This window comes from Adiantum capillus-veneris, chromosome 17, assembly GCF_014529385.1.
Source record: "Adiantum capillus-veneris isolate H3 chromosome 17, ASM1452938v2, whole genome shotgun sequence".
Lineage (NCBI taxonomy): Eukaryota > Viridiplantae > Streptophyta > Polypodiopsida > Polypodiales > Pteridaceae > Adiantum > Adiantum capillus-veneris.
Window position 1 is genome coordinate 65,127,849 of NC_140947.1, and position 13,442 is coordinate 65,141,290.

Genomic DNA, 13,442 nt, shown 5'->3' on the forward strand with positions numbered 1-13,442 from the left:
GGGTCTCATGAGATTCTTGGATACAGGGAGGCTAAACAACCAACCTTATCGCAAATGGAGACTCCCTCGGTAAGTTCGATGGATCCTCCATATGTTGTTTCGCCAGGGTCTCGGTGCAATCTGAGCCCACAAGTGATAGCGTTACCTTTCCAAGTATAGCTCATCTTTCCCTTGATGACACCACGGCTACCATGCCTACTCCAATGATGGGCATGCCGAGAAACACGCCATGGACCTCATTTGTTAGTAAAGCACCACTACATGGTAGCTCAATACCTGCAACAGTACCTACAAGTGTGTACCAATCGTATGCACCTATGGGTCATTGCACTCATGTAGCCCCTACCCCTCCCATTGTTGCAACAACCTATGCTCCACAACCACAACACCCAAGTTCTTATTTCCATGGGACTGTACCGGCTAGCATTACCATGTCACATCCGACGTCTGCTATGCCTAGGGACACACATATGAACTTTGGGCCACCACATGGAACAATACCGTACCAAACATAGAACCCAAGGGCTTTCTACGCACCAAGCCATGCCAATACCTACTCCACATGTAGTCTTTGGAGCACCTCCACCCACGGTGTCTGCTCACTTAGGTGACTTGGGAACATTTGCTCAAGCTATTGGTCGATCTATTGCTGAGAATATGTGTAACACGCCTGATAGAGAATCCTAGAAGTAAGGTAGTACAAATAGCCAAGCTCACACAAAAATTTAGTGGAGACGGGGATGTGAGAAAGCATATCGAAGTGTTTGAACAAATATGAAATTCTCTAGGAGAACACAATGACCTACACAAGAGTAATGCTTTAAGCCTAACCTTAAGTGGGAAGGCAGGGGATTGGTATAGAACCCTAAGGGTGGAAGAAAAAACAATTTTCCCTACTCTTAGGAGACTGTTCTTGAAAGAATACATACAAGAGGGAGTACTTTGGGGTGTAGCCTCTCAGCTCCAGAAAGCCCAACGAGAGGAAGGAGAGTCGGTGAGAGACTTTATTGGTCGCTTAAAGCATTTGAATTCTCATTGTAATCCAAATGAACGCTTCAACAATAAGCAATTGCTTGATAGATTCATTAGGGGATTACGACATGAGGATATCTACAATGGCCTAGTCATTAGAGGTATCACCACTTGGGAAGCAGTCACCACCAATGCGATCCAATTGGAGGATAATTTAATGATTCAAGGAGAAAGAGTGTCTATTGAACTTAAATCTATTAGCTCGCAAGCATCGGGGCATCAGCCAATGACCCTAAAGCCTATTGCTTAGGATCCAAAGATATTTGAGATGACTTTAGCAGATCTCATCAAGGCTATTCAAGAGAGTCTTAGAGACAATCGTGCTCCGCAAAACAATCATATGTATCCAAGAAGGGAGCAACAATGGTGTTCAGTATTCTATGGAACGCATAGTACTAGTGAATGACCTACTTTTAGAGTAAAATTCAATGGGAATTGCAATGCATGTGGAAGGTATGGTCATCAAGCTAAGGATTGCATTGTATTTAAGCGTGCGATGGCCAATAGACCAACCTTAGCATGGATAGACACACCTCGAGTGCCTGCATTGATGCCGGCCCCACCTCTTGAACAAACATCACAACACATGGTCCCTAGGGCCCAAAATGTTGTTCAAAAAACACCCTTACCACCTCCAGTGCTAGGACCGCAACCACCACATCCGAGAATCACTTCTGTGAATCAAGTGTGTTGTGAGTCATCCATTGCTTGTTTGGAAGGCTGTGAGGAAGATATAGACCCTAATATTGCCTATGGGATGGATGTGCTTGAAGAAAGTCCACAATACTACATGGAGGACTATTGGAGACAAGTCAAACATGTCTATCAAGTAGCTGCTCTTGCTGCAAGAGGCCAAAATATCAATTACACTGCTAAGAGACCACCTCTTCAATGCTATGAGTGTGGAGGTCCACATCATGTAGCCGAGTGTCCTATTAGGCTACAAAAGAACGCCATACTAATGCAAACCAATCAAGCGAGCACGTCTGCAATGCCGATACTCATGTGTAATCGATGGGCATAGATCATTTGATTGCCCAATGTCCAAATAATCCAAATGCACCGAAGATCATGCCATTAAACTTGATTGAGGTTACGAGGAGCCATCACAAACTACACCTGTGGTACCAGTAAACGTACTCACACGATCGATGCTCCAAAAACAAAATTATATTTGAGGAAAGAGACACGACATCAATAGCCCAATCTCAGAAAAAGAAGAAAACACGAAGGAAGAGATCGCAAAAAGCAGCGAAGCCAGACCCCAATTCAAGGACCAACATAGGGAGTCGTGACTACCCCGTATATATGAACGACGCTGAAGAGGATCCGATTGAGGGAAAACCATGGAGACTAAAACAACCACTAAGATAGAAACCAACAAGGAAGATCTTCATGAGCCACAATGGCCAAGATCGAAGAAGAAGATAGGAACTTATCCAAACCCTATAGAGGAGATCTAGCGAGTAAAGCAATTAAGGAGTTTGGTAGAAGATACCCAAAAGGATCTAGAACCAGCACCTAGGTAGATCCAGATTACAGACACCGTGCTCCCTACGCAACAACAACCTCACCAAGTCCACAGACCCTTAGCCATATCTAGTGTCATCCGAGAAGAAAGTGACTTAAAGTCATGGGAAAGTGCGCATACTCACTTCTTGATGGAAAGAATGTTTATAGAGGGACTACCTGATCCTATCGAAGAAATGAAAAATCCCATCTTCCCCAGTCAAGGGACTAAAGTCCAAAAGGCGCCGTTAAACATTGCCAAATTGATGGATTTCATGTCTTCAAAAGTTAGAACTACCATCATGTCCAAAGTATATAAAGACCCAGAGCTAGTCTCAGCTCTTCGAGCCTTCCTCAATGGAGAACTAAAGTTTGGGCTACCACAATTTGCACAGATGGATGGAGCTGGGGAGATGCCAATAGAGGAGGAACACTTAGATCCACAACCCAACCTAGATGAGAACCTTGTTATAGAAATACCTGTTAACAAGTTGGGACAATACTTTGAGGGTGATGAATCCAATGCGACAATACCAATCACTACTAAGGGATTAACTATGAAGGGAATCCTTGATGGTGGCGTTGGGGTTAGCATTGTGACTAAAAATTGATGGGAAACTATGGGAAGACCTCACCTTGCGACCACAACCATAGTAGTGAAGATGGCCAATGGGTCTATTGTTAAACCTATTGGGATGCTAGAAGATCTTAAGATCAAGGTCTTTGGACATAAAATAAGAGTTACCTTCATTGTTATGGATTTCTCCAAGCACACTATGGCATCGGAGATGATCTTATAACATCCTTTCATGAGGAAAGCAAAAATGGTGCATGATTGGTCTAAAAACCATGTCTACTTGCAGTTCCAAGATTCTGTCATTCGAGTGGATCTTGTGACTAGTAGAGCACATCCTCTAGGAAACAGGTTTATAATTGATCATAGATCTGACACCACAGTTCACTCGGCCCCATTGCAGTATTGTTACACGTGTAAAGTGGACACTGATGTTGGGGAAGATTCTCCTTATATGGATGTACTACCTGGGATGACTGAGTCGGACAATGTGGATTGGGTCCACCTAGCAGAAACCATAGACACTTGGGAAAACAGGGGGACGACCTGGGTAACACCTGAGGGGGATGAAATTCCATCACTCGTATCCTTAAATATGCTACAGGCAATGCATATAGCTTCTGACAAGACTCATCCTAATATAACGAAGAAAAAATACAAGTGGGTCCCTAAATATTCTTTAGTGACCATAGCTAGTGCTAAAAAATAGAAGCCTTGTAAGAAACGTCCCACTCGCCCCAAAAAATGTAAGGAAATGTGGCATTGAATTCCTAAATGACTATTGGAAGCCCAAGGCTACTATCAAGGAAATTATCAAATCTGAGTGCCAAAACGTAGACTGTGTTCTTACTTGTCACCTGACCCATGTGCGTCCAATCCTGTAGCTCCAAAACAAATTGAAGATCGCGGAAAGGAAAAAATCACGAAATTCTACACACCTGCTCCAGAGCTAGTTTGGGTACCGAAGAAAGAACAATTTGTTCCACCTAGCTCAGGAAGGGGGGAGTCCCATGAAGCTTCTAGCTCCTCATGCAATGCATCCATAGAGGTAAAAGCTTCTCCACGGCCTCCACCTACAATAGTGGACCTCCATGAAGCTACAAAGGAATCCACACCTCCCAGTGTTCAAGAATCACCTGATGAACCACTTCAAGCTCGATCCTGGGAGAGTACCTTACCACCCTTGCAACTCGATGAGGCACCTAAGGTAATACAAAACTACTGGAAAAAATCTTCACCTATTACCAACTGGAACAATTGGTTTCAAAAGGTGATGAGCACATTTCAAACGATATGATCTACCCAAGGAAGGGGGAAGTGTTTGCTGACAGTCATCATTCACTCACTCCCCTCTCAACCTTCCTCCCTGACCTCTCAATCTCCCAATCTTAGGGAATGTATATATAAATCCTTATACTCACAAAAAACAAAAATAATAAAGAGCAAGAGAAATTAGCAAACGAGTATGCATAATAAAAGTCAAAACATTGACCCATACCTACACATTCACATCCAGTACACTGAAACAAAAACCTATGTCATCAAACACCTTTGATCCTGATCACTCAAGTGATGAAGGTAGGAAGGATTAGTATGATAGGAGTGTTTCTATTTTAGATTTTAGTGATTAGCAAAGTTCTTTCTTCCTACTGATGTGCCTCCTAGAGGTATTCTTTGTGTTTCCTAGTGTATACAGGAACATGTTGTTGTTGGTAGGATTTGGACCTTCATGGAATCTTTCTCTCATTCACACTTCAAACCAAGCGCAATCATCAACACAAACAGGTGTTTCTTGTCCATTAGCATTGCCCCTTATCTTTTTTGCATCCATGTTTGTCTGTTTTATTTGTGATTGGTAGAAAATATTCAACACATTTATTAGTATCAAACATTACATTCAATGTAATTTTTTGTCATAATCACTTGTCTAGGTTTAAAAATCAAGCAGTCTGACTAAGCTAGTTTGACCAAGCTAGGTGTTAGAGATATTCTCTTAATACCATGGGGAATGCCTTCCTAATTATCAATGGTTACTTAGGTTCTTAATCCAATGTAGGCAGCATTGTGTGCAATGTACTAGGGTTTTCTAGTGGGCTTAGTCCCTATTGACCTTTAGCTTAAGTATTATAAAGGGAGTTTACTAGTGTGATGAGCCTGGGGAGGGTAACAGTGTTATATGACCCCCCAAAGTTCCAAAATTAAAATGCTGAAAACGAACAAACAAAAAAATCAAAGTGCCACAATGTAAAATCTAAAGCGGAAAGAGAAATCTCAGCTTGATTTGGTACTTCACTCACATGTATTTCCTATGGTACTAGAGCCCTAGAGATTCCCAGTGTGGGCGCTTTTCCTTGAAAAGCAAAAAACCCAAGTCATAGGAAATAAGCATACACATCAAAATTGAAACAATGTGAAAAGATTTTGGGGGGTCAAAGAAAAGGAAATAAGTCAGGCGATGATTTCATGAGCAATTCATTTTATCGTAGCTTAACTACGAGGTCTTCTAGGTATAGCCTCTAGTCAGCCTTCGAACATGAAATACTTGGCTCTCGTGATTAAACAACTTAATTGACCAAAGAAAATTGAGAAGCTTGTCCATGGTATTAATAGTCGATCTTTAGAGCCTTTTGATCATTATTTTAGCGACCCCAGACTTGTTTAATTTTTTATCTTTACAATTGTTTATGCGTTTGATTATATTGCAATTTAATGTTTATTGCTGACAAATGGTTTAAAATTCTGTTACCAATCAAATTGTCTACCTACAACTGCATATGCTTTTTAATTGTATATGAGAATGCAATTAGTGTGCCAATGTTGTTTGATTTTGCAGTGACTGAAGAAGGCTAAGGACATTCATCTCAAATGCTCTTCCACCTCAACAAACGAGCTTCATCTCAATAGCTTCCGAGGACGGAATCTACATCAGGAAGGGGGGCATGTTAACCCTCACGCACATTCCTATCACCTACGATGGATGCCATATTATTTATTTGGTAGAGTCAAGTACCGGGCTTGTTGGTCCAATAGGAAAAGGGTAAGAGTGATCGTTGATGAGAGGCGCACTCTAGCTGGAACATTCAAGGTATTAGTTGGCTAAACATGGGCGCCCAAGTGTGAATGGGTTGAGCTCATATAGAAGTCAACTAAACCTAAAATTCACTCATTTGTGCAATTGAAGAGTGCTCTTGTTCCATCTCCATCTTCTTCTTCTTCATCTCCTTGTGTGTGTGTGTATGTGTGTGTGTGTGTGTGTGTGTGTGTGTGTGTGTGTGTGTGTGTGTGTGAGAGAGAGAGAGAGAGAGAGAGAGAGAGAGAGAGAGAGAGAGAGAGAGAGAGAGATTGAGCATTGCGATGATGGCACGGTGACAGCGAAGTGGTTGAGCATGGCGTAGCGGTGACTCCTTCTTCTTCACGGGGTGAGGAATCCTCCATGACAGCAAGCATAGACTGGTGAGTGATACACCATCGCCTTCCTTGAGCTTACAAGTTTAGGTTAGTTGCGTGCTTGGAGCCATTTGTGGCTCACACACAATGTAGCGGCAAGTTCCTTTGCATTGACACGTGCGACAGACACACACAAGAGTACAAAAATATGTTTGTGTTTTCAAAATTGAGAGTGTTTCTCAATATCGGCTCCACTTTGGTGGGCGCCTGTCAATTAAGGCTAGGGCTCAAAGAGGTTTTAGAAAGTTTCACCAAAATAGGATTCAAATGTAGTGTTTAAGTCATGTTAGGTGATATATAAAGTGATCCCACAAGGTTACATTGCCACAAAGATTTTATAGATGTATGACATTAGCTTCAAGATTCACATTGTGCATCATAAGGATCTACATGCATATGTGTGTGCCTGAGTGGGGTAAAGAGAAATACCTAAAGTTGTTTGTCTATCTAGATAAGTGGGTGTGTGTGGCCCTAACCCCAACCAAGGTTGAATATATGCATGAAAAATACCTCCAAGTAGACAATATGAAAAGTTCACATAAGTATTTATCATTTGTAGAAGGGTTACCATTTGGTAAAGTGGAGCCGATAGGGCTTATATATAAGCATCATGATACATTCAAAAATTTTCTAATCTCGTATACTTTGTCAAGTACTAAGTCAGAGTAAAACTCTTATCATTGTTCACCATAGTTGAATTCATCTATGTTCAAGAAAATTGTTTCCAATGTTTGTATATAGAAAGCATCCAAGATTCTGAAAAACACTAGATATTAGGTTGATATCCTCATAGGCAATTGATGATAGAGAACCACTACCAAATATCTATATATTCTTACAAATTTGTATATGCATATTAAATATATTCAAGAAGGTTAGATTCTACATTGTTACCATATACATGTGGTAGTGATATGTGTGAACACACTTAGGACCACTAGGAGGTTTTTCCCCCGTGCATTGTATATACTCCCATCACTCTAGGGCTATCTTATCTTTCCATTGCACATCAAGAAATACACTCTCCGGTGTGCGCCTTGAGCTTCCTTCATCTTCTCCAAGCTGTGTGTGTTTTCCAATAACCCTAATTCTAACAATTGTTATCAGAGAAAGGTTGCGTCCTCCAAGGCTTAGTCGCCAGTATCTCTTGCACACACCTGCTCACTTTCTATGATTTTTGTGAGATTTGGTGAGCTCAGCAGGTTGAAAAATATATTGGGAGTGCTCGGAGAGCTTAATCTACTCAGATTTTTGATTTGGGCTCATTGAGGCCTACGCCTCTAGTGACAGGCAGTACTACGTAGATTATTTCATCATTTTGTGAAAATGTCAATGTCGTGTACTGCATAACAAGTCCCTTACAATCTTCTATGGTTTGTGCTATATAGCACGTATGCTTCATTTCTCCTCTTTTCGGGCAGTTTTCACATCAGGTTCAAGCATTTTCCATGGCTGACAACAACACATATGTGTTCAAGAGTGTTTGCTACTGAGGATAGATTGTATGGGGATAATTACCCTATGTGGGCCTACATGATGCAACATGTCCTTGTGTCAAAGGGAATTTGGAACATTGTGCCTACTGACATTGATGTACGTCCTTATTTTGAGGATGTTGCAGGTTTTGGTGGCAGAATTGCTACTGCCAAGAGCTGTTTTGCTTACAGTTGAGCAAGCTCGTTGGGATGTAAGAGATTCATAGGCTCATGCATTTATTGTGTTTTCTGTGAAGCGCAGTATTAATCCTCACATTCATTCAACAAAATTTGCAAAACGGGCTTGGGATATTCTGGCCGGTCTTTATGCAAATCGCAATGAGGTAAAAATTGCATTGCTGCGTAAATACCTAGTCAAAGATTATGCATGACGAAGATGACATGGACACTTTGTTTGTTGGTGTCAAGGATATCAATGATCAAATTATTTCTAAAGGCAAAGTTATTTCTGATAGTTCCCATGTGCAGATTGTTCTTGATGCGTTGCCAGATTCTTACCAGACTTTTGCTACTGCTTGGAGACTTTTTACCCAAGGAAATCCTGAAGTTGCCAAGTTTGATGCATTATGCACATTGTTTTTGCAAGAGTCACTTTCCAAAAAAAACAAGACTAGACAGCGTGCAATTGAATAGGCCTTTATAATTGCTCAAAGAAAAGGTGGTAACAATAATGTAGCCACTTCTCATGGTTCTTCTGTGAGTGGTAAATCAACTGTTCCTAATGCTTTTGCTGGCAGCAATTCATTTGGAAATTTTGGTGATAATGGCAAAAAGAATATGTGTTTCCATTATTGTAACTCTAATGATCACTTGATCAAGCAGTGTCCTAAATTGAAGGCCAAAAAGGTTAAGAAGAAAGAGGTTAATTGGTTCCACTACTAATGTTGGTTCCACTACAAATGCAGCTACTGTTGAGTCTTCTATGAAAGGAGACTGTGATGCTGGTGTTGATGCAGAATGGACTTTTAGTGCAAAGTGCACTTATGATCCTACTATCCATGATCAATGTCTGTCAGTTTACTACAGATGCTCAACTATAGTAGTGGTGCTACAAAGTACATTACCTCTCATTGTGACTTGTTTACCTCTCTTGAGGACATTCCTCATGTGAATTCAGTCACTTGTGCCAACAATACCTCTGATCTTGTTAGGAGAGTTGGAAAGCTTATGATGACTACTATGAATGGTAGTTTTTTCACACTTGTTGATGCACTTTATGTACCTGGGATCAAGAAGAATTTTGTTTGTATCTGCACTTGCTAGACTTGGTCTTGCTGTGAAACTTGTGGATGAGAGATGTACAGTTCATGATGTTAGTTTTGGCAATGAGATTGTTGCATCAAGCATTTTATACATGGGCTATATAATCTCACTTTGTATGACAAGTGTGGGAAAGTTTTTGCAAATGCACTTGTTGATCACAAGGTTATTTTAGATGCAAAACTTTGGCATGCACATATTGGGCATCTTAAATTTGCCAGTTTGTTTCATTTGCAAAAATTTGATATGGTTGCTTCTTTGCCACCTCTTGAAGCACATGTCAAGCATGTTTGTGAAGGCTATATTTTGGGTAAGATGCAGTGTTTGAAGTTTCCAAAGAATGGTTCAGTTACGGCCACATGTAGGTTGCATCTTGTGCATAGCGATGTTTGTGGGCCCATGCAAGCGGCTTCCTTGGGAAATTTCCTTTACTTTGTAACTTTCAATGATGATTACTCCAAGCATGCATGTGTGTATCCGCTTAAAGAGAAGTCCGAAATATTTATATGTTTCAAACAATTTTTGGCTATGGCTAAAAATGTCGCGAAATGTAATATGGGAACCCTCCGTTTTGATCGAGGGGGGGAGTATATATCTTATGAATTCAATGCATTTTTGGCTAGTTGTGGGATAAAACACCGATGTATAGTGCCTTATACGCCTCAACAAAATGGTGCTGCTGCGAGGAAAAACAAGTCACTTACGAGAATGGCACGATGTATGGTCAAAAGTCAAGCTTTGCCGCAATTGTTTTGGCTTGAGGCCATCATGTGTGCCACTTGTGCACTTAACATGTGTCCTATGAAAGCATTGCAGACTATGAATCCATATGAAGCATGGAATGATAGAAAGCCTTATATTGAGCACATGCAAGTTTTTGCTGTTTGGCATATGCTCTGGTGTCACAAATGGAGCGCAAAAGAGTGGATGATAAGGCTATCAAGTGTTTTTTTTTGGTTATAGTGCTGAAAGAAAAGGTTATAGGTATTATCTACAAACAAAGAGTATCTTGGTCTCACCGGATATTGTATTTGTGGAAGATTTTGTTCAGCCCTTGTTGTCATGTAATAGAAACAATAATGTAAGCTCACACGACATTTATGACACTTTGTTGTCTCCTTTTGGTGGTGGAAGTTTGAATGTAAATTCCAATGAGGCAAATGTACAGTCTATGCATGGGGGTTTCTGAAAATGTTCTAGATGAGCCTATTAGTGATGCAGATGTACATGATGTACTTGATGAGGAAAGGGATGAGAATGAGCAGGTTAGAGGTATGCCTAAATGTTTGGTGCATACTTTACATGACAGTAAATTGGATGCACCTTTGTATAGTCGTAATCGTTCAAGTTCTTGCCATGCATCTTATGCATCAGATTGTTATGCTTTGGTTGTGGCTACCTTATGTGATGCTAAGGAACCTATGTCTTTTGATGAAGCACAAAATTCAAAAAATTGGATGGCTGCCATGTTATTTGAATATGATGCACTTATAGAAAATGACACATGGACTTTATGTGATTTGCCTCCTCGCAAAAATGCCATTGGTACAAAGTGGGTTTACAAGTTGAAACGCAAGCCGGATGGTGAGATTGATTGCTATTAGGCTCGACTTGTTGCAAAGGGTTATGCACATTAGAAAGGCATATATTATGAAGAAAATTTTTCTTCACTTTTTGTATGACTACTGTGCATTTTCTATGTGCATTGGAAGCACATTTTGGTAGGGATGTACATCAGTCATACATTGTTACTGCTTTCTTGAATGGTGACATATTTGAGGAAGTTTATGTAGCACAGCCTCACGGTTTTGCCAAGAAAAGAACACAGCCTTGCGGTTTTGTCACAAAAGGACAAGAGGATAAAGTGTGCAAATGTAAGAAATATTTTTATGGGTTGAAGCAATCTCTTTGTGCTTGGTATAAGAGGGATGACACTCATTTGGTCAAAAGAGGCTTTTGTAACATTCCAATAGAAAGCACATTGTATGTAAAATCATGAGGGTGATGTACTTCTCATTGTCATTCTCTATGTGGATGATTTACTGGTCACTGGAAAAATGAGAGACATATTGCTGAATTTAAGGCTGATTTGAATGCTACTTTCAATATGAAAGATTTGGGGCTGTTGCATCATTACTTGGGTATACAATTTAAGCAGTGTGATGATGGTATTGCCTTGTGTCAAACAAGTTACATAAAGACATTGCTATGTAGGTTTGGACTTGATAATTTCAAACCTATTGCCACTCCCATGGAAATAAGTAATAGATTGAGTCTTCATGATGCTCGTGATCTTGCCGATGTCACTCTTTACCAATGGATGCCTGATTTATGCACGCAACACAAGGCCAGATTTTTAATTTGCAATCTCACAGGTCAACAGATCATGCATAGCCCAAGATCTAAGCACTGGCAGGATGTCAAGAGGATTTTTGCTACTTTAGTGGCACTTTATATCTTGGCTTGTTTTACCTGAAGGGGGGATCTTTGCCGTGAGATTTGCATGCTTTTTTGGACTCAAATTGGACTGGTTGTTTTGACACCCGAGTGTCCACAAGTGGTTTTTCTTTCATGAACGATAGTTCATGTATCTCATGGTTGATCAAGAAGAAACCTACTATGGTCACTTCTAGTTGTGAGGCTGAGTGCAAAGCAGTCCTCACAACTACGGTTGAGTGTGTATGGATCAGACGCCTTATGGCTAATTTGGGTGTTGGACAAGACACTACCTATCTACGCTGACAGCTAGAGCGCATTGGTAGTTGCGAGGAACCCAATTTTTCATGCTTTCACAAAGCACATTGAGATGCATTACCACTATGTCAAGGAGAGGGTCTTAGCAAGAGAGATTAGCTTGGCTTCTGTGCCAACACAGGATAACCTTGCAGATCTTTTCACAAAGGCATTGTCTTGTGGGAAGTTTGAAGCTTTTCATAAATATTTTGGCTTACTCCCCTTTGTGGATTGATCATGTCCTTAGGGCATGGCACTTTGCTTTACTCTATGTGCCAGCTCTCATTCACCACATCACTCCCAGGGGGGATTTGATACCATATACATGTGGTAGTGATGTGTGTGAACACACTTAGGATTATCCGGCATTTTCCCCCTCACTAGGAGGCATTTTTCCCCATGCATTGTATATACGCCCATCAATCTAGGGCTATCTTATCGTTCCATTGCACACTAAGTAATACACTCTCCATTGTATGCCTTGAGCTTTCTCTGTCTTTTCCAAGATGTGTGTGTTTTCCCGCAACCCTAATTACAACATACATCCTATTGGTTATACCATATCATAGACCTAAAGGTCCTCATCCGTCTTTTTTGAGCTAGGTAGAACAAAATGTGCAAAAGGGATAGATTTTTTTTTTACATTCTAGACATCCTCAATGTTTCCTTAGGGAGATTGTGAGTCTAGTGTGTTTAGAGAGAGAGAGAGAGAGAGAGAGAGAGAGAGAGAGAGAGATTTATTAAGAAATTTAATGTGTGTGTGTGTGTGTGTTTCTTCCTACTGCACGGGGTCGACGATGGTCATGATGTGCAAGTAACCCAACGTCTACGTGAGGGGGTTCTGGATACGAATGTTGAAGAAAAACCCCATAGGGTGCACACAAGAAGAAAACCAAAGAGGTTCTCAAGAAATACGCGATGTGTACAACTTCTGACCGCATGTGCTTACTGCTAAGAGGAAGGGTGCGAAAATCAACCATCATAGGCATTAGCAAGATACACATTTTATTTAAGGGATCATAGTCAAGAGTCAAGGCTATAGAAAGAGGGACTCAATAGAATATTGATAAAACAAGCCTATGGGCTAGAATTTCTTATATCACCAGCTAGGACACCAACATAACCACACAAGGTAGGGATATTGAACTGAATTTTGTCCATGTGTGTATGTGTGTGTGCGTGCATGTGTGTCTCAATATGTGATATGGCTTACATGGTGGGGAGGAATGGCATCATGAGAAGAAAGAAAAAGTATTGATGATGAGATTTATTAAGAAATTTAATGTGTGTGTGTGTGTCTGTGTTTCCTCCTACTTCACGGGGGTCGACGATGATCATGATGTGTAAGTAACCCAACGCCGACGTGAGGGGGTTCTAGGTACGAATGTTGA